General features: G+C 39.3%; 1 long non-coding RNA gene across 1 annotated transcript; it reads right to left on the bottom strand.

Annotated features, from left to right (window-relative positions):
• Positions 1-1085: 1085 nt before the first annotated feature.
• On the bottom strand, positions 1086-19612 carry LOC309638556. Its single transcript, XR_014251198.1, has 2 exons — positions 19504-19612; positions 1086-17500 (listed from the first exon to the last, which is right to left on the bottom strand). It is a non-coding gene; the product is annotated as an uncharacterized lncRNA (long non-coding RNA).
• Positions 19613-19724: the final 112 nt, after the last annotated feature.

The following is a 19724-nucleotide window of genomic DNA, read 5'->3' as shown; positions in this document are numbered from 1 at the left end:
AGAGAACAGCCACTTACTCTAATTAATAATGTTCAATTTTACAGTCTTTGCAGACAGAAAGTTACATGGGTGTAAGCTCAGCTGTGGAAGGATTCAACTATTGTAGCCATTGGCAACAATAAGTAATGGACTGAAACAAATGCCTATAGTAACTGATGTTTACAGACCATAGATGACTGGGTGTGATTTTTAAAAATATATATATACTAGTGCCCTTTTAGCAATAAAAATGAACACATCCCTCCCTTCTAGTCTACAATGAGTTTAATTGACACAACTTGGGAGGCTGGGAATTCTGTTCCTGCAAGTTCTGATATTGGATGCCATATTGAACTACTCCCTTGACAGTGGGAAAAGATAGGGCCATTTACCATCCAGGCAAGAGAATAAGTGTCTCCTATAAGAAATCTGGCAAGACTAAGAGGAAAGACCTAAAGATATTGACAGCAGAGGTTTCCCAGCAAAACATCCCAGACAGATAATCCTACAGCAAATTTCACAATTGATACACCCTACTCATGCTTTCAGAGCATCTCATCAGATTTTTAGTCTCCCACTCTTTTTTATTTATTTATTTATTTATTTATGGCTGTGGTGGGTCTTCGTTTCTGTGCGAGGGCTTCCTCTAGTTGTGGCAAGCGGGGGCCACTCTTCATCGCGATGCGCGGGCCTCTCACTATCACGGCCTCTCTTGTTGCGGAGCACAGGCTCCAGACGCGCAGGCTCAGTAGTTGTGGCTCACGGGCCTAGTTGCTCCGCGGCATGTGGGATGTTCCCAGACCAGGGCTCGAACCTGTGTGCCCTGCATTGGCAGGCAGATTCTCAACCACTGCGCCACCAGGGAAGCCCTAGTCTCCCACTCTTAACAATGAGCCAACAACCACAGATTACAGCCTCTAATATGAGAAATAGAGACCAAAAGTAACAGAAAGAAGAAATCTGGATAAAACCGAAGCTATACAGGAGGGAAGAAAGCTCCAACAACAAAACAAAACCAAGCCAAAACCACACCTATAACTGATATCCTCAGAGACACACTATTGAAACCATAAAATAAGAACAAGATGTTCTTGTAGAGATGTGGATGGACCTAGAGACTGTCATACAGAGTGAAGTAAGTCAGAAAGAGAAAAACAAATATCGTATATTAACGCATACATGTGGAATCTACAAAAATAGTACAGATGAACTGGTTTGCAAGGCAGAAATAGAGACACAGATGTAGAGAACAAACATATGGACACCAAGGGAGGAAAGCAGGGCGGTGGGGGGGTGGAGGGCCGGTGGTGGGATGAATTGGGAGGTTGGGATTGACATATATACACTAATATGTATAAAATAGATAACTAATAAGAACCTGCTGTATACAAAAATAGAATAAAATTCCAAAGAAAAAAAAAAGAACAAGATGTTCTTTAAAGGAGTCAATGAATAAAACTGAATTCCTGGAAATGAAAAATGGGAAGAAGAAATGAAAAATTCATTAAAAAGACTGAAGATAAAATTCAGGAAATCTCCCAGAAGGAAAAGCAAAGAGGCAAAGAGATGGAAATAAGAGACAAACGATAAGAGAAATAGAAGACTAGCCCAGGAATTACAGGAGGAAAGAAAAACAGGAGAGAACACTATTTTTAAAAATGAATTCTTTAAAATTTCCCAGATGGTAAGGACATGAGTTTTCATACTGAAAGGGCCCTCTTAGTGCTCAGCATTAATGAATGGAAATTGACCCACATTGAGTCACATCGTTGTGAAATTTCAGAACTCTAGGAATAAAAAGAAGCTCCTTTAGACTTCCAGAGATAGAAAAACTGATCATAAATAAAGAATCAGAAATCAGAATGGGGACTTCCCTGGTGGTGCAGTGGTTAAGAATCCGCCTGCCAATGCAGGGGACACAGGTTCAATCCTGGCCCAGGAAGATCCCACATGCCACGGAGCAACTAAGCCCATGCACCACAACTACTGATCCTGCGCTCTAGAGCCCTCAAGCCACAACTACTGAGCCCACGTGCCACAACTACTGAAGCCTGCGCACTGCAATGAAGAGTGCAGCCCCGGCTCGCTGCAACTAGAGAAAGCCCGTGCGCAGCAACGAAGACCCAACGCAGCCAGAAAAAAAAAAAAGAAAAGAAATCAGAATACTTTAGATTTCTCAATAAACATACTGAAAGATAGAAGATAAGTGGGAACTGTCTTCAAAATTCTGGAGGAAAATTATTTCCAACCTAGAATTCTATACTCAGACAAGCTATCAGTCAACTTGGAGAATAAAATAAAGATAATTTCATAATTGCAAGGTCCCAAAAATGAATTTCTCATGCAACCTTTCTTTGGAAACTACTGGAATATATGGTCCATCAAAACGGGGGTGAATCCAAGAATGAAGAAGATAAGAAGACATAGAATCCAGTAAACAGGAGCTTCAACACAGGAAGGATAAAGAGAACCTTAAGGACAATGGAGACGGGATTCCAAAGAGAATGTGAAAAGAGATTTCAGAATGTTGGCTGTGTACCAGACGGGGTGGATCCAGGCTTTGTGGAGCTTGAAGCTTATACAGTTTGGGGATCCTCTTTAAGAAAATAAAATACAAAATACAAAGTAGGGCTTGAAAATGAATATGTAGAATGAGAAAAGAAATCATAACAAACTATAAATTTTAAAGAGCTGACAAATACCACAAACATCACACAAATCCAGAAAAATAGAATATTATTTTTATGAGTCACCTACTTGATTCATGTCTCTAATACTTTTTTCTCTATATTTTTCAGCTGCATAATTTTTCCCCCAATAATTTATTATGAAACATTTTAAACCGATAGAAAAACTTACAAGAACTTTACAATAAATACCATATACCTACCACCTAAGTTCTACATTTAACATTTTACTATACTTACTATATCACAAATCTGTCCATCTATCCAATTCTCTGTCCATCAGTTCATCTTATTTTTTTGATGCATATCAGACCGAATAATTTGCAGATGTCAGTACATTTCCCACCAACTACCTCAGCATGCCTATCCTTAATAGGAGATCAATATTTTTTTTACAATCCTTGCCTTTTTTTCGTTTGAGGTAAAATTTATATGCAATGAAATGTAAAAATCTTAAGCATACGCTGTATACTTTTTGGTCATCTCTACATATGACAATGATTTTGTGATATTTTTCTCTAGAGAGAATATGGAGATAATTCAGTCTTTTCTCCACTGTGGTTAATCAAAATTTGTTTTTATTATCAATAGTAGAGACGTATGAAATAAACAACATTTACATATACACAGTACTGTTTGTAATAGTGCTACAGGCTTAAGCAGAATTCTGATAAATTCTATTTATGTGTTTCCCACCAAAGAAGAAAAACTGAACAGTGCATTTATAATTGTATGTGGTGCACTAATCAGTATCTTCCTGATAGGAGAAAACTAAATTGCTGGAAACTGAATCTGTCACTTATAATCTCCTACATCTGGTGAATGGAAAAAACTGTTCTACTGACTAGTTTCTGGCTCCTTACATTCAGACCTTGTTTCTCTGCCTCTACTCACCTATTTCTGCTGTCAGGCACCATAGGACATGTTCATATCTTGCTATAACCTCTGACCCTGCACCTTCATGTTACAACCCAGGGTGAGTTAGCACAGTAGAAGGTAGGAATATTCCTATAGCAATTCCTACTGGGATGACTGACAATAACTTAACTTTATACAGATGTGACTTCAAACTACATAAATAAATCCAACTAAATCCAAGTTAAATGGATTTCTAACTTACTTCCCCTTGGTTGGATTCCAAAACTGCAATGTGAGAGAAATTGTGACAGAGGGAAAGCTGGATAGGAAAGAGACAATGTATTTAACCAAAGTTAAAATATCTTACTTTGCAAATTATACAGAACTCATCATGTGGATACATTGCTAAGGCAAATGAAAACTCTTGAAGCTTAAGCTTCAGAGTGTCATGGGAAATCTAGGCTGACAGGTAGCCAGTCCATTTTGGAAGAGGTCAGAAAACTCCAGCAGAGATTTCTACAAGATAAAATTTATAGACAACTGGATGTGACTCAGTATAATGAGAGACTTCGACAATTGGTGGAGAATTAGGGCTTGAACATTCTGGTGTGCTCAGAGAAAATGATGAAAATGAAAAATAAGACAATTATTAACTCCATGGAAAGTAAAAAGTTGTTCAGGGAAAGAAAAGTCATCATAATTTACTGGATGGCTCAGCTATAAATAATTTTTATCAGCATAATAATGTAAGCTCTGAAAGTTTGCCTATCTAAATTACAATATAACTGCATTAGGAGGGTGGAGGACTATGAAGGTATACGTACATGGTGCGGGCAGGGGATGAAAGAGAGTGAAATCCTCATCTTTCCTAACAGGAAGTGCATAAATGATGCCTAAAATGGAAAAAAAATCAAGAAGCAATACAAGGGGGACTTCCCTGGCGGTCCAGTGGTTAAGACTTTGCCTTCCAATGCAGGGGGTGCACGTTCGATACCTGGACGGGGAGCTAAGATCCCACATGCCTCGTGGCCAAAAAACCAAAACATAAAATAGAAGCAATATTGTAACAAATTCAATAAAGACTTTAAAAATGGTTCACATTAAAAAAAAAATCTTTAAAACAAACAAAACAACAAAAAAGAAGCAATACAAGGAGGCTATTTTGAGATGTGGAAGCAGTTAAAATAATTCAGTGTTTGCCTCTGAGAAAGCAGAAGTGGGGGGAAAGGGATTAGGGACTGCTCTGCTTTCTTTCCCTTTATCTCTTCTTTCGTTTTTGTTAACAAACTTTGTAGAACAATATAACTGTTGAAATTTGCATGTAAATAATTTTGACAAATTAAAAATTAAAATACACTCATATCCTGTAATCTAGGGATTCTAGCTCTAAGATTTTAACTATCCCACAGACATACTCACACATGTGCATAATTACATTTTTACCAGGTCATTTATTGCCATATGGTCTGTGAGAACAAAAGATTGGAAATGATTTAAACATCGTCAATAAGGGATTGTTAAATAAATGAAACATATACCCATTGGAATACTAGGTAGCCTATTTAAAAATGAGGCAACTCTATGTATCCTGATACGGAGGAATCTCCTAAATGAAAAAGCGAAATGCAGAAAATTTGCATATATGCTACCACTGGTATAAAAACAAAAATAAATACACTTGTAATGTACAGAAACTCTCTAGAAGGACACACAAGGAATGGAAACAGTAGTTGTCTCCAGGAGAGGGAACTTAATGGCTAATGGAAGGGATAGGAGAGTGACTTACTTTTCATAACTATACCCTTTTGTACTTCTAAAACTGCAGACCGTGTGACGTTATCTATTAAAAAAGTAAAATTTTAATTAAAAAACTTCAATACAAGGGCTTCCCTGGTGGCGCAGTGGTTGAGAATCTGCCTGCCAATGCAGGGGACACGGGTTCGGGCCCTGGTCTGGGAAGATCCCACATGCCGCGGAGCAACTGGGCCAATGAGCGGCAACTACTGAGCCTGCGCGTCTGGGGCTTGTGCTCCGCAGCAAGAGAGGCCGCGACAGTGACAGGCCCGCGCACCGCGATGAAGAGTGGCCCCCGCTCGCCGCAACTAGAGAAAGCCCTCCCACAGAAACAAAGACCCAACACAGCCAAATAAATAAATAAATAAATTTATTTTTTAAAAAAACAAAAAACTTTAATACAAAATGGAAAAACACAGAATTAATTAAATGAACCCAAAGACAAGGCAAATGGATATTTGCTAACTAGTAACTGTATCAGTCAGGGTTCTCCAGAGAAACAGAACCAATAGGTACATATCTCCACAACCAAGCTTGATGTCAGTAACAGCCACAGGAAGAGATAGCCTCCAATTCACTTCCAACTTCTAAATCTCACCAGAGCACATATAATTGATGAAATTTAATTTGTTTCCTGGACTCTAGCTGCAAAGGAGGGTGGGCAATATGTTTAGCTTACCACACTTTATAGTAAATGAAAGCATATCAGGAGATGACATTGTCTGGGGAAGCCAATCCACAGCATTTGCCACAGTAACTAAACTTGTGAAGGTGGTTTCTGAGAGTCTGATATAATAGTACCCATACCTGGCAGCCTTAAGCCCTTGTCCTTTTTGGGCTCAGTGTCATTAGTTTTCTAATGCCTCTGCAAAGCCAGAAAGCCACCAGAACTTTTCTTTCATTTTGCCTCCCATAATGACCAAGTACAATAATTTACATGCCTTAAAGAATATATTGCACCTGTCAAAGAAAAAAAAATTATTCCTGACACTTGTTAAAGATGGTAAGGAAGACTTTATTCAAAAGGGGCTACTACAATGGGGTTTTGCAGTTGAGGATAGAAAACGAGCTCAACTCTGAAAACAACAAGGACAAACAGATATTTATAGCCAAGGAGCAGAGTGGGGTCAATGAATGGAAAATTACTAAGAGGAGACATCAGGGCTAGGGAGATTCTTGCTAGACCAGCTCAACAGGATTCTTGCTGAAGGCAGGCCAGGGCGATAAGACAGCAAGGATTGGGGATGAGGAATTTGATCAAATATCAACGTGATCAGACCAAGGGTAGGAGTTTCTTGCTAAACTGACTCAGCAGGATTCTTGCTAAAACTGGAAGAAGCAGGCCAAGGACAGAGCCCAATTTCTAGCCAAAAAGAGGACTCAGAGGAACCTGACGAGAGATTGGTCAGGGAGAGAGTCTTTGTCACACCGCTCAGTACCCAATGGACAGAAATAATTGGGGAGGGGATAGAATGTGCTAGTTGGATAACTCTGCCTCAGAACATGCCATGTGACAATCCTTCCCACACCTGGAAGAAAGATGGCCTTGACAAGCTGACTTTAAGAAGCAGAAAACCACACTTGTAGGAGATCATTTATATCAGTGACAACAGATACAGAAAATATGAAATATTCTGCAAAATCTTTGCCTATATAATGTATTCATTTGTTTACTTTTTTTCACTGTCTGAGGACTTTTCAGAGACCAGCTGCTTTATAACTTTCCTATTAAAGATTAGACGAAAGCTACTCTTAACCCCCAAAGAGAAAAAAAAGTTGCAATTTACTGTCATCACGGTCAATTATCTCAGTATGAAAGAGGGAGGTGGATAACCTTGTCCCCAAGAAAAGCAGAGCAGGTATCCACAGACTTAACTGTAGATGGAACTACCTTGGTGTGACTCTCCTGAGATGGGAAGATCTCAGCTCAGTGTTTTGAAACAATTCAAGAACAAAAGTTCTCAATCTTTTACCCATGGCCTTTAAGAAGGGTCAATTAATTATTTTAGGATCTGTCAAGGAAAAGGGAGACTGGATTTTGGCATACTATACTTGAGCTTGGTTATTTTAAATACTAAAAAAAATAATAAATTAATTTCCCTAGAAGTAGGTCCATGGGGGAGCAAAATGGCATGGAAAGAATATGAGCCTTGGAGACCTTGGAACTCAGAAGAGACCTGAGTTCAAATGCCAGCTCTGCTACTAATCGAACTATGTATCCTGAAATGATTAGATATTTCTGCATATAAAACCACCTCAAAATTCAGTGGCTTAAAACCACAATCATTTAGTTCACAATTCTGCAGGTCAGTAATTTAGGCCAGTTCTACTGGTCTCCCGGGAGTCCCTCAGGTGCCTGCAGCTACCCACAGGTCAGATAGGTGGCTCTGCTTTCAGGAGTTGGCTGGCTGTTAACCTGTGTACTGCTGCTTTCCTTCCTGTGCTCTTATTCTCCAGCAGGTCAGTCCAAATATGTTCTCACGGAGAAAGCATGAGTCCAAGAGAGATGGTGGAAGTGTGCATGACCACATCTAGGGACCTAGGTTTGGAACTGGTATACTGTCACTTTCACCACATTCTGTTCTCTAAAGCAAGTCACAAAGCCAGCCCAGGTTCAAAGGTTGGGAAAATATGCCACTCAAAGACTGGCAGAGTCACACAACCAAGGGAGTAAGTACAGGAAGGCCATTAATTAGGACCGTAAAACTGAATCACTACCACAGTGACTTTGGGCAAGTTATCTTATCTTCATGAGCCTCAGTTTCATCACATCTTAACTGAAAATAATAACATGTATCTGAAAGGTTTTTTTTTTTTTAATTTTATTTTATTTTTGGCTGCGTTGGGTCTTCGTTGCAGTGAGCGGGGGCTATTCTTCATTGCAGTGCACGGGCTTCTCATTTTGTTGGTTTCTCTTGTTGTGGAGCACAGGCTCTAGGAGCCTCGGCTTCAGTAGTTGCAGTACACGGGCTCAGTAGTTGCTGTGCATGGGCCCAGTAGTTGCGGCACACGGGCTCTAGGGCACGTGGGTTTCAGTAGTTGTGGTGCGGGGGCTTGGTATTTGTGGCTCGTGGGCTCTAGAGCACAGGCTCAGTAGTTGCGGTGCACGGGCTTAGTTGCTCAGCGGCATTGGGGATCTTCCTGGACCAGGGATCGAACCCATGTCCCCTGCATTGGCAAGCGGATTCTTTTTTTTTTTTTTTTTAATATTTATTTATTTTTGGCTGTGTTGGGTCTTCGTTTCTGTGCAAGGGTTTTCTCTAGTTGCGGAAAGCGGGGGCCACTCTTCATCACGGTGCGCGGGCCTCTCACTATCGTGGCCTCTCTTGTTGCGGAGCACAGGCTCCAGACACGCAGGCTCAGTAGTTGTAGCGCACAGGCTTAGTTGCTCTGCAGCATGTGGGATCGTCCCAGACCATGGATCAAACCCGTGTCTCCTGCATTGGCAGGCGGATTCTTAACCACTGAGCCACCAGGGAAGTCCCTAACTTCTTGTTATACAGACTTTCAAACAATATTCTTCTTCTCAGCATCATCCTCACCCACTTTCAGAGTAACATGGTGCTTCATTTTTCTAAGTTTTTCAGAGTTCTGGATATGAATTTGCTTGAGTCTGTGTTGCTCTACTGCTGTCTTAGGTTTCAGTATTCACTGACTGCTAAGTCAGTTACTTCTCATCCATGGGCTTTCTATCTTCCAAAAGTTTGGTGCTGTCATCTCCATACCTAGTCTACCTTTCTTTTTTTCCCCCTTTTACTGTCAGGAGGTATTCAATGTGCCATGTCTAACTGAAAGCTGGAGATTAGGGTTTAATGCCCACATGGGAACAGAAGATAAGACTTTGGGCCCAAGAAACATGAATTGAAACTGAGATCCCCACATAAAGCCAGAGCTTTCAAAGGAATGGAATATCAGTGAAAGGATAGACTAGGAAAAAACTCATTGACTGGCAGAGGAAAATGACAAAGAAGCTTTTAAACTGGACTCTGAGTAGGAAAAATAACTCTCCCTTAGGAATTTATAAACAGGAACAATGCCACACAATTGAATTAATACTATTAGGGAATCACCAAGCCAAGAAACTGACGTAAAAATTGGTCCAGGGTATATGATGCTCCTAGTGTACCTGGTCCTGAGTATATGATATTCCTAGAACATCTGGCCTTGTAGAAGCAAAGGGAAAACTATTTTGAAGATACATGCTCTTAACACAGGCCTCTTAAGATTCCCACAGCTAATGTTAAGTGAAAATGATCTCAAATTTGATAATCACAAAGCACAAAGGAACAATCATTTAAATGAGGATCCACAGAGACACACAAAGTAAGATTCAATTCTCAAGGTCTTTATAAATACAACAATCTACTGAACACTACTGAATAAGCATTTTCTTAAGTATTAAAGATATAAAAGAAAGATTTAGAGCCATAAATAAATAATAAGACATTATGAAAGAACAGGAATCTTTGAAAATGAATTAAATATAATTTCTAGAAATGAGAAATGAAATCACTGAAATGAGTCACTGAAAATAAAAACTCAGTAGATAGTTAATATCAGATTAGACACAGTTGAAGAGAGAATTTGTATGCTAGAAGATATAACTAGAATGCAAAACAGTTAAAAAAATGGGAAAATGAAAAAGAGATTGAAAGTCATGGAAAATATAAAAGGAAGTCAAACAGAATTCCAAAAAGAGGGCTTCCCTGGTGGCTCAGTGGTTAAGAATCTGCCTGCCAATGCAAGGGACACGGGTTCGAGCCCTGGCCTGGGAAGACCCCACATGCCGCAGAGCAACTAAGCCCGTGTGCCACAACTACTGAGCCTGAGCTCTAGAGCCCGCGAGCCACAACTACTGAGCCCACATGCCACAACTACTGAAGCCTGAGCACCTAGAGCCTGTGCTCTGCAACAAGAGAAGCCACCGCGATGAGAAGCCCACGCACTGCAACGAAGAGTAGCCCCCACTCACCGCAAGTAGAGAAACCTGCGCACAGCAATGAAGACCCAACAGAGCAAAAAATAAAAAATAAAATAGAATAAATTAATTAAAAAAAAAAAAGAATTCCACAAAGAGGAAATAGAGAGAATGCAAGGAAGGTAATATTTGAAGAAATAATGGCTTTGTAGAGTTACTTGACCATATACCTTAGTCCACAAAGTTAATGTCATCAAATACCAAAGAACTATATCATATAGACTGTGTTCTCTGCCCACAGTACAATACAATGAGAAATCAGTAACAAAAGATAACAATGCCAGAAGTGGCCAAGATTGCAAAGAAGGAAAACCCTAAGCTCACCTTCTCCCATGGGCACACCAAAATTACAAACTCCAGAACTATGATAAAATTAAGCAAATATTGATGAAAAAGTCTGGAAGACTAACAGAAAAGATCTTCTTCAACTAAAGATATAAAGAAGGAACCACAACAAGACAGGTAGGAGGGGTGGAGACGTGATATAGTCAACACCCACACCCCTGGGTAGGTGACCTACAAACAGGAAGATAACTACACTTGCAGAGGTTCTCCTCAAGGAGCAAGAGGTCCAAGCCCCACATCGCTCCCCAGCTCAGGGGTCCTGCATCAGCAAGACGAGCTCCTAGAATGTTTGGTTTTGAAGGCTAGCAGCACTTACTTTTGGGAGAACCAGAGGTCTGTGGGAAATAGAGACTCCACTCCTAAAGGGTGCGTACAAAATCTCACATGCTCTGGGACCCAGGGAAGAAGCAATAATTTGAAAGAAGCCTGGGTCAGACCCACCTGCTGATCTTGGAGAGTCTCCTGGAGAGGCAGGAGGCAACTGGAGCTCACCCTGGAGACACAGACACTGGTGGTAGCCATTTTGGGGAGCTCATTCTACGAGGACACTGGTGCTGGCAAAGGCCATTTTGGAATCCTCCCTCTAGCTTATTAGAGCTGGGACCTGGCCCCTCCCACCAGCCTGTTGGCACCAGTACTGGGACACCTCAGGGTGAGCAACTAGCTGGGGGATGGGGAACACAGCCCCACCAACTAGCGGGCTGATACTAGACACAGAACCCTCTTCCCTGCAACCACCCACCCCAGCTCCACCCATCAGTGTGCCAGCACTAGCCCTGGGGCCCCATGGGGTTCCAAAGTCAGCTGCCTCATGACCCAGCCCCACCCATCAGCAGCTGGCAGCCTCCACACAATGCAGGGCCTGGCAAACAACCAGACGGGGGGACAGCCACACCTATCAGACCACCCACAGTAATCAGCCTGCCACAACAGAAGGACCCATGCAGCCCACATAGGGGGTACTCCTAAGGCATATAGCTCTAGTGACCAAAGAGGAGTGCACTGCTGGGATACATAGGATGCCTCCTAAAAAAGGCCACCTCTCCAAGGTCAGGAAACATAAGCACTTACCAAATACACAGAAATAAAAACAGCAAATTAGGCAAAAATGAGACGACAGAGGAATATATCTCAAACAAAGTACAAGATAAAACCCCAGAAGAAGAACTAAATAAAGTGGGAATAGACAATCTACTCAATAAAGAATTCAATGTAATCATAAAGATGTTCAAAGAACTCAGGAGAGGGGCTTCCCTGGTGGCACAGTGGTTGAGAATCTGCCTGCCAATGCAGGGGACACGGGTTCGAGCCCTGGTCTGGGAAGATCCCACATGCCGCGGAGCAACTAGGCCCGTGAGCCACAACTACTGAGCCTGCGCGTCTGGAGCTTGTGCTCTGCAACAAGAGAGGCCGCGATAGTGAGAGGCCCGCGCACCACGATGAAGAATGGCCTCCGCTTGCCGCAACTAGAGAAAACCCTTGCACAGAAACGAAGACCCAACACAGCTGAAAATAAATAAATAAATAAATAAATAATAAAAATAAAGGAATTCCTTTAAAAAAAAAAAACTCAGGAGAAAACTGGATGAAGAGAGTGAGAAGTTGGAAGTTTTTAACAAAGAATTAGAAAATATAAAGAAGAACCAGAGATGAAGAATATCGTAACTGAAATGAAAAATACACTAGAAGGAATCAACAGTAGATTACATGATACAGAGGAACAGATTAGTGAGCTGGATGGCAGAGTAGTGGAAATCACTGAAGATGAACAACAACAATAAAAAGAATAAAAAGAAATGAGGACAGTTTAAGAGACCTCTGGGACAACATCAAGCATACTAACATTTGCATTATAGCGGTCCCAGAACGAAAATAAAGAGAGAAAGGGGCAGAGAACATATTTGAAGACATAATAGCTGAAAACTTCCCTAACTTGGGAATGGAAACAGATATCCAGGTCCAGGATTCACAGAGAGTCCCAAAGGCTATTATCAGCTGATGTTTCAGCAGAAACTCTGCAGGACAAAAGGGAGTGACATGATATACTTTAAATGATTAAAGAGGAAAAACTAAAACCAATAACATTCTACCCAATAAGACTTTCATTCAGATTTGATGGAGAGATCAAAAGTTTTACAGACAAGCAAAAGCTAAGAGTTCAGCACCACCAAACCGGTTTTACGAGAAATGTTAAAGGGACTTCTTAAAGTGAAAGAGAAAAGGCTACAACTAGAAATATGAAAATTACAAAAGGAAAAATCTCATTAGTAAAGGCAAATATACAGTAAAGATATTAAATCAACTATGTATAAAGCTAGTAGGAACGTTAAAAGACAAAAGTAGTAAAATCAGCCATATCCATACTAAGTAGTTAAGGGATACACAAAACAAAAAGATGTAAAATATGATGTCAGAAACAGTAAACGTGGGTGGGGACAGTAAAAATGCAGGGTTCTTAAAATGCATTTGAACTTTAGAGATCAACAACTTAAAATAATCACATATATATAGATTTCTATATATAAACCTCATGGTAACCGCCAACCAAACATAACACTAAAGATAGTCATCAAATCACAAGGGAAGAGAGCAAAAGAAGAGGAAAGGAACAACAACAAAAAAGAACTACAAAACAACCCGAAAACAAGTACATACCTATAAGTAATTACTTTAAATGTAAATGGACTATGTTCCAACCAAAAGACACAAAGTGGCTGAATGGATACGAAAACAAGACCCATTTATACGCTGCTGACAAGACACTACTTCAGATCTAAAGATGCACAGATTGAAAGTGTGAAAATAGAAAAAGTTATTCCATGCAAATGGAAATCAAAAGAAAGCTGGGGTAGCAATGCTTATATCAGACAAAATAGACTTTAAAACAAAGATTGTTACAAGAGACAAAGAAGGACATTATTATACATACATAATGATCAAGGGATCAATCCAAGAAAAAGATATAATAATTATAAATGTATATGCACCCAACAAAGGGGCACATAAATACATAAAGCAAATATTAATAGACATAAAGCAAATTGATTATAACACAATAATACTAGGGGACTTTAACACCACACTTACATCAATGGACAGATCATCCAGAAAGAAAATCCATAAGGAAACACTGACCTTAAATGACACATTACACCAAACAGACTTCACTGATATATATATAGAGCACTCCATCTGAAAGCAGCAGAATACACATTCTTTTCAAGAGCACATGGAATATTCTCCAGGATAGATCACATGGTAGTCCACAAAACCAGCCTCTGTAGATTTAAAAAAACTGAAATCATATCAAGCATCTTTTCTCACCACAACGTTATGAGACTAGAAATCAACTGCAAGAAAAAAACTGCAAAAAACACAAACACGTGGAGGCTAAAAATTATGTTACTAAACAACTAATGGATCACTGAAGAAGTCAAAGAGGAAATTAAAAAATACCTAGAGACAAATAAAAATGAAAACATGACAATCAAAAACCTATGTGACACAGCAAAAGCAGTTCTAAGAGGAAAGTGTATAGTGATACAAGTTTACCTCAGGAAACAAGACAAATCTCAAATAAGCAACCTAACCTTACACCTAAAGGAACTATAGAAAGAAGAACAAACAAAACCCAAAGTTAGTAGAAGGAAGGAAATCATAAAGATCAGAGCAGAAATAAATGAAATAGAGACTAAAAAAGCCCAATAGAAAAGATCAATGAAATTAAATGCTGGTTCTTTGAAAAGATAACCAAAATTGACAAATCCTTAGCCAGACTCATCAAAAGAAAAAGCAAGAGGGACCAAATCAATAAAATCTGAAATGAAAAAGGAGAAATTAAATGAACACCACAGAAATATAAAGGATCATGAGAGACTACCATGAAAAACTATATGCCAATAAGATGGACAACCTAGAGGAAACGGACAAATTCCTAGAAATGTACAATCTCCTAAGACTGAACCAGGAAGAAATAGAAAATATGAACAGTAATGAAATTGAATGTAATAAAAAAAAAACTCCCAACAAAAAGAATTTGAAAAAGACTAGATACATGTACATGTATAAATGAATCACTCTGTTGTACACCTGAAACTAACACAACATTGTTAATCAATCATACTCCAATATAAAATAAAAATTTAAAAAAAAATCTCCCAACAAACAAAGGTCCAGGACTAGATGGCTTTACAGGTGAATTATGCCAAACATTTAGAGAAGAGCTAGCACCTATCCTTCTCAAACTATTCCAAAAACCTGCAGAGGAAGGAGGGCTTCCGAACTCATTCTATGAGGCCAGCATCACCCTGATACCAAACCAGACAAAGATATCACAACAAAACGAAAATTACACGGACTTCCCTGGTGGCGTAGTGGTTAAGAATCCGCCTGCCAATGCAGGGGACATGGGTTCAATCCCTGGTCCAGGAAGATCCCATGTGCCACGGGGCAACTAAGGCCATGCGCCACAGCTACTAAGCCTGTGCTCTGGAGCCCGCGCACCTAGAGCCCATGCTCCGCAACAAGGGAAGTCACTGCAGTGAGAAGCCCACGCACCGCAGCAAGGAGTAGCCCCTACTCGCCACAACTAGAGCAGCAACGAAGACCCAATGCAGCCAAAAATAAATAAATTTTTAAAAAACACTCAACAAAATTTTAGCAAACCAAAATCAACAATACATTAAAAGGACCATGATCAAGTGGGATTTATCCCAGGGATGCAAGGGTGGTTCAATACTACATCACATTAACAAATTGAAGAATAAAAACCATATGATCATCTCAATAGATGCAGAGGAACCTTTGTCAAAATTCAACATCCATTTATGATTAAAATTATCCAGAAAATGGGTATATAAGGAACATACCTCAATGTAACAAAGGCCATATGTGATAAGCCCATAACTAACATCATACTAAATGGTGAAAAGCTGAAGGAATTTCCTCTAAGATCAGGAACAAGACAAGGATGTCAACTATCACCACTTTTATTCAACATAGTATTGGAAGTCCTAGCCACAGCAATCAGACAAGAAAAAGAAACAAAAGGAATCCAAACTGGAAAGGAAGAAGTAAAACTGTCACTGTTTGCAGATGACATGATACTATATGTAGAAAATCCCAAAGATGCCACAAAAAACTACTAGAACTTATCAATGAATTCAGTAAAGTTGTAGGATACAAAATTAATATACAGAAATCTGTTGCATTTCTATACACTAGCAGTGAACTATCAGAAAGAGAAATTAAGAAAACAATCCCAGTTATAATCCTGTCAAAAAGAATAAAATATCTAGGAATAAATCTAACTAAGGAGGTAAATGACCTGTCCTTGGGAAGCTATAAGACACTGATGAGAGAAATTGAAGATGACACAGACGGAAAGATACACTGTGTTCATGGATTGAAAGAATTAATTTTGTTAAAATGACCATACTACCCAAGGCAATCAACAGATTCAATACAATCCCTATCAAAATACCAATGACATTTTTCACAGAACTAGAATACATAGTTCTAAAATTTGTATGTAAACACAAAAGACTCCACATAGACAAAACAATCTTGAGAAAGAAGAACAAAGCTGGAGTTATCATGCTCCCTGATTTCAAACTAAACTATCAAACCATTGTGGTACTGGCAAAAAAACAGACACACAGATCAATGGAACAGAACAGATAGCCCAGAAATGAACCCACATTATATGGGCAATTAATCTATGACAAGGAAGGCAAGAATATACAATAGGGAAAAGATAGCCTCTTCAGTAAATGGTGTTGGGAAAACTGGACAGCTACATGCAAAAGAACCAAACTGGACTACCCTCTCACACCATGCACAAAAATAAACTCAGAATGGATTAAAGACTTAAATGTAAGACCTGAAACCATAAAACTTCTAGAAGAAAACATAGGCAGTAAGCTCCTTGACACTGATCTTAGTAATATTTTTTTGGATATGTCTCCTCAGGCAAGAGAAACAAAAGCAAAAATAAACAAATTGGACTACCTCAAACTAAAAAGCTTTTGCTCAGCAGAGGAAACTATCAACGAAGTGAAAAGGCCACTTACTGAAAGGGAGAAGACATTTGCAAACAATATATCTGATAAGGGGTTAAAATCTAAAATATAATATACAAAGAACTTATACAGCTCAACATCTGAAAAACAAACAACCTGATTAAAAAATGGGCAGAGGATCTCAACAGACATTTTTCCAAAGAGGACAAATAGATGGCCAACAGGCACATGAAAAGATGTTCAGCATCACTAATCATCAGGGAAATGCAAATCAAAACCACAATGAGTGGGGCTCCCCTGGTGGCGCAGTGGTTAAGAATCTGCCTGCCAATGCAGGGGACATGGGTTTGAGCCCTGGTCCGGGAAGATCCCACATGTCGCGGAGCAACTAAGCTCATGTGCCACAACTACTGAGCCTCTAGAACCCGTGAGCCACAACTACTGAAGCCCGCACGCCACAACTACTGAAGCCTGTGCACCTAGAGCCCATGCTCTGCAACAAGAGAAGCCACCCCAGTGAGAAGCCTGCTCACCACAACGAAGAGGAGCCCCTGCTTGCCTCAACTAGAGAAAGCCTGTGTGCAGCAATGAAGACCCAGTGCAGCCAAAAATAAAATTAAAAAAAAACAAAAACACAATGAGATAACACCTCTCACCTGTCAGAATGGCTATTATCAAAATGACAATAAATAACAGGAGGTGGAGAAAAGGGAACCCTCATGCACTGTTGGTGGGAAGGTAAATTGGTACAGTCACTATGGAAAACAGTATGGAGATTCCTCAAAATATTAAAAATAGAATTACCATATGATCCAGAAATTCCACTCCTCTGTATTTATCTGAAGAAAATGAAAACACTAATTAGAAAATATATATGCCCTCCTATGTTCATTGCAGCATTATTTACAATAGCCAAGATATGGAAGCAACCTAAGCACCTATCGATAATGGATCAAGAAGATGTGGTACATATATACAATAGAATATTACTCAGCCACAAAAAAGAATGGCATCTTGCCATTTGTGACAACATGGGTGGTCCTAGAGGGTTTTATGCTATGAAAAATAGGTCAGACAGAATAAAATAAATACTGCATGATTTCACTTATATGTGAATCTAAAAAGCAAAACAAATGAACAAATATAACAAAACAGAAACAGTGCTATAGGTACAGAGAAAAAACAGGTGGTTGCCATAGGGGAGCGGGTGGGAGGAGGAAAGAAAAAAGTGAGGGAGATTAAGAGGTATAAACTTCCAGTTGCAAAATAAATGAGTCAAGTATATGAAAAAGAAAAGAAAAGAAAAGATCACAATGCCACACACATATGAAAATTTAAAAATATACTAAAGAATGATAATGAAAACACTATATACCCAAATTTGTGTAATGTAATTAAAGCATTATATAATGGAAATGTACTGGGTTAATAAATCTGTGATTCTTGAAGTTGGTCCCCAGGCCCACAGAGTGACCAGGAACTTGACAGAAATGCAATTTCCAGTCTCCACCCAAAACCTATTGAATCAGAAATTCTGAGAGTGGGGTCCAGAAACCTGTATTTTATCAAGACCTCTAGGTAATTCTGATACATGCTCAAGTTGGAAAACCACTGCCTTAGATGTACATACTGAAAAAAAAGAGAATGGTTAATGGCAAACATCCAACTCAACAATTTTGAAAAAAGGATGTTAAAATCAATCCAAAAAGAATAAAAAATAATAAAAATTTCTTTACAATGTATTTTAATGGCTTTAATTCTATATTAGGACTCTTAAAGAGGCATTATCTTTGCTTCTGGGTTGTAACAACCCCAGTTTTCCTCCAGGTTGACTCTGACTAGGGAGTGCATCAGTGCAAGGAAGTTGGGCAAAGAAGAAAGTAACATATAGAAGAACATTTCAAGATCTCTCATTCTAGATATCTATGCAGATAGATGCATACATTTTTTTCTGGATAGAATCATAAGAAAGTATTAAAAAGGCTTTTCTTTGGGGAGAGGAACTTGGGGTAAGAGGCATAGTTTTAATTTTTTTCCTTTAAAAATATTGAATATTTCCATTGAGCTTGAAGTTCTAACCTTATACATATATTAGTTTTATTTTTTAAAGTGATGACAAGGCTTATTTGGACTGTGGGATGATGGGTAATTTTTATTTCCTTAAAAAAAAAAACTTGGTTAATATTATACTTTTGTTAACAACAATAACAACAACAAAAACATGTCCCAAACCTGGATTGGATCAGAATTTTTTTTGCCTAACGTAATTCACAATTTCTTTGTGGGAATAAATCAGCATGCCTAATAAAATGTTAAGCGATTTTCTGATAACTCTAAAGGAGTTGGAGACTTGTTCTAAGAAATCCACTCACCCAACTATCAGTCAAGAGCCTAATTACCTCTGCCCAAACGTAATTTTCTTTTGTATCTAATCTAACAATGATTATTTATTTCTATAAAATGTCCCTATCAAGAGTAAACCTTTGAATTGGCTTGGTAGACTCCTTCTCCTCTGCAGCAAGATTTGTTATAAATTTTAATAAACGGTCATATCTAAATCACTTGGAAACGTTTCCTTTAACACCATTTTAACATGTTTTAAAACCTTCAAAAATCTGAGAAATGTACACCTCGGTTACCAGTCTAAAGAATGAGGGGTTGATGGATGACAGGGCCATAGAACAATAGGGATAGAACGTAATTCATTCATTCGACAAGTATTTGAGTTCCTCCATATGCCAGGCTTTGAAAAGTACTCGAGTTCTGCCACGTGCCAGGCACTGTTCTAAGCTCTGGGGATACAAAAATGAACAAAGGGTGTTAAGGGAATAAAACTCAGTACCACACATGATCTCGCGCTTCTGCCTCTTCCCTGGTGGGCGCTTCTCGCCACTTAGTCTATGGTTCTTGCTGGGCACAAAAGCCCCGCCCGCCCGCTTATCTGCCGTTTGTTCAGGCTCTTAGGAGGAGATGGACTACAACTCCCACAATGCCATCCTGGGGCCTCCTTGTAAGGGCTCCACCTTTTCCCTGGCCGTGCGGAGGACGACTACAGTTCCCAGA

Source organism: Balaenoptera physalus, assembly GCF_965194825.1.
Source record: "Balaenoptera physalus genome assembly, chromosome: 11".
Lineage (NCBI taxonomy): Eukaryota > Metazoa > Chordata > Mammalia > Artiodactyla > Balaenopteridae > Balaenoptera > Balaenoptera physalus.
The sequence above is the reverse complement of the archived record's forward strand: the minus strand, read 5'-3'. Positions and strand labels throughout refer to the sequence as shown.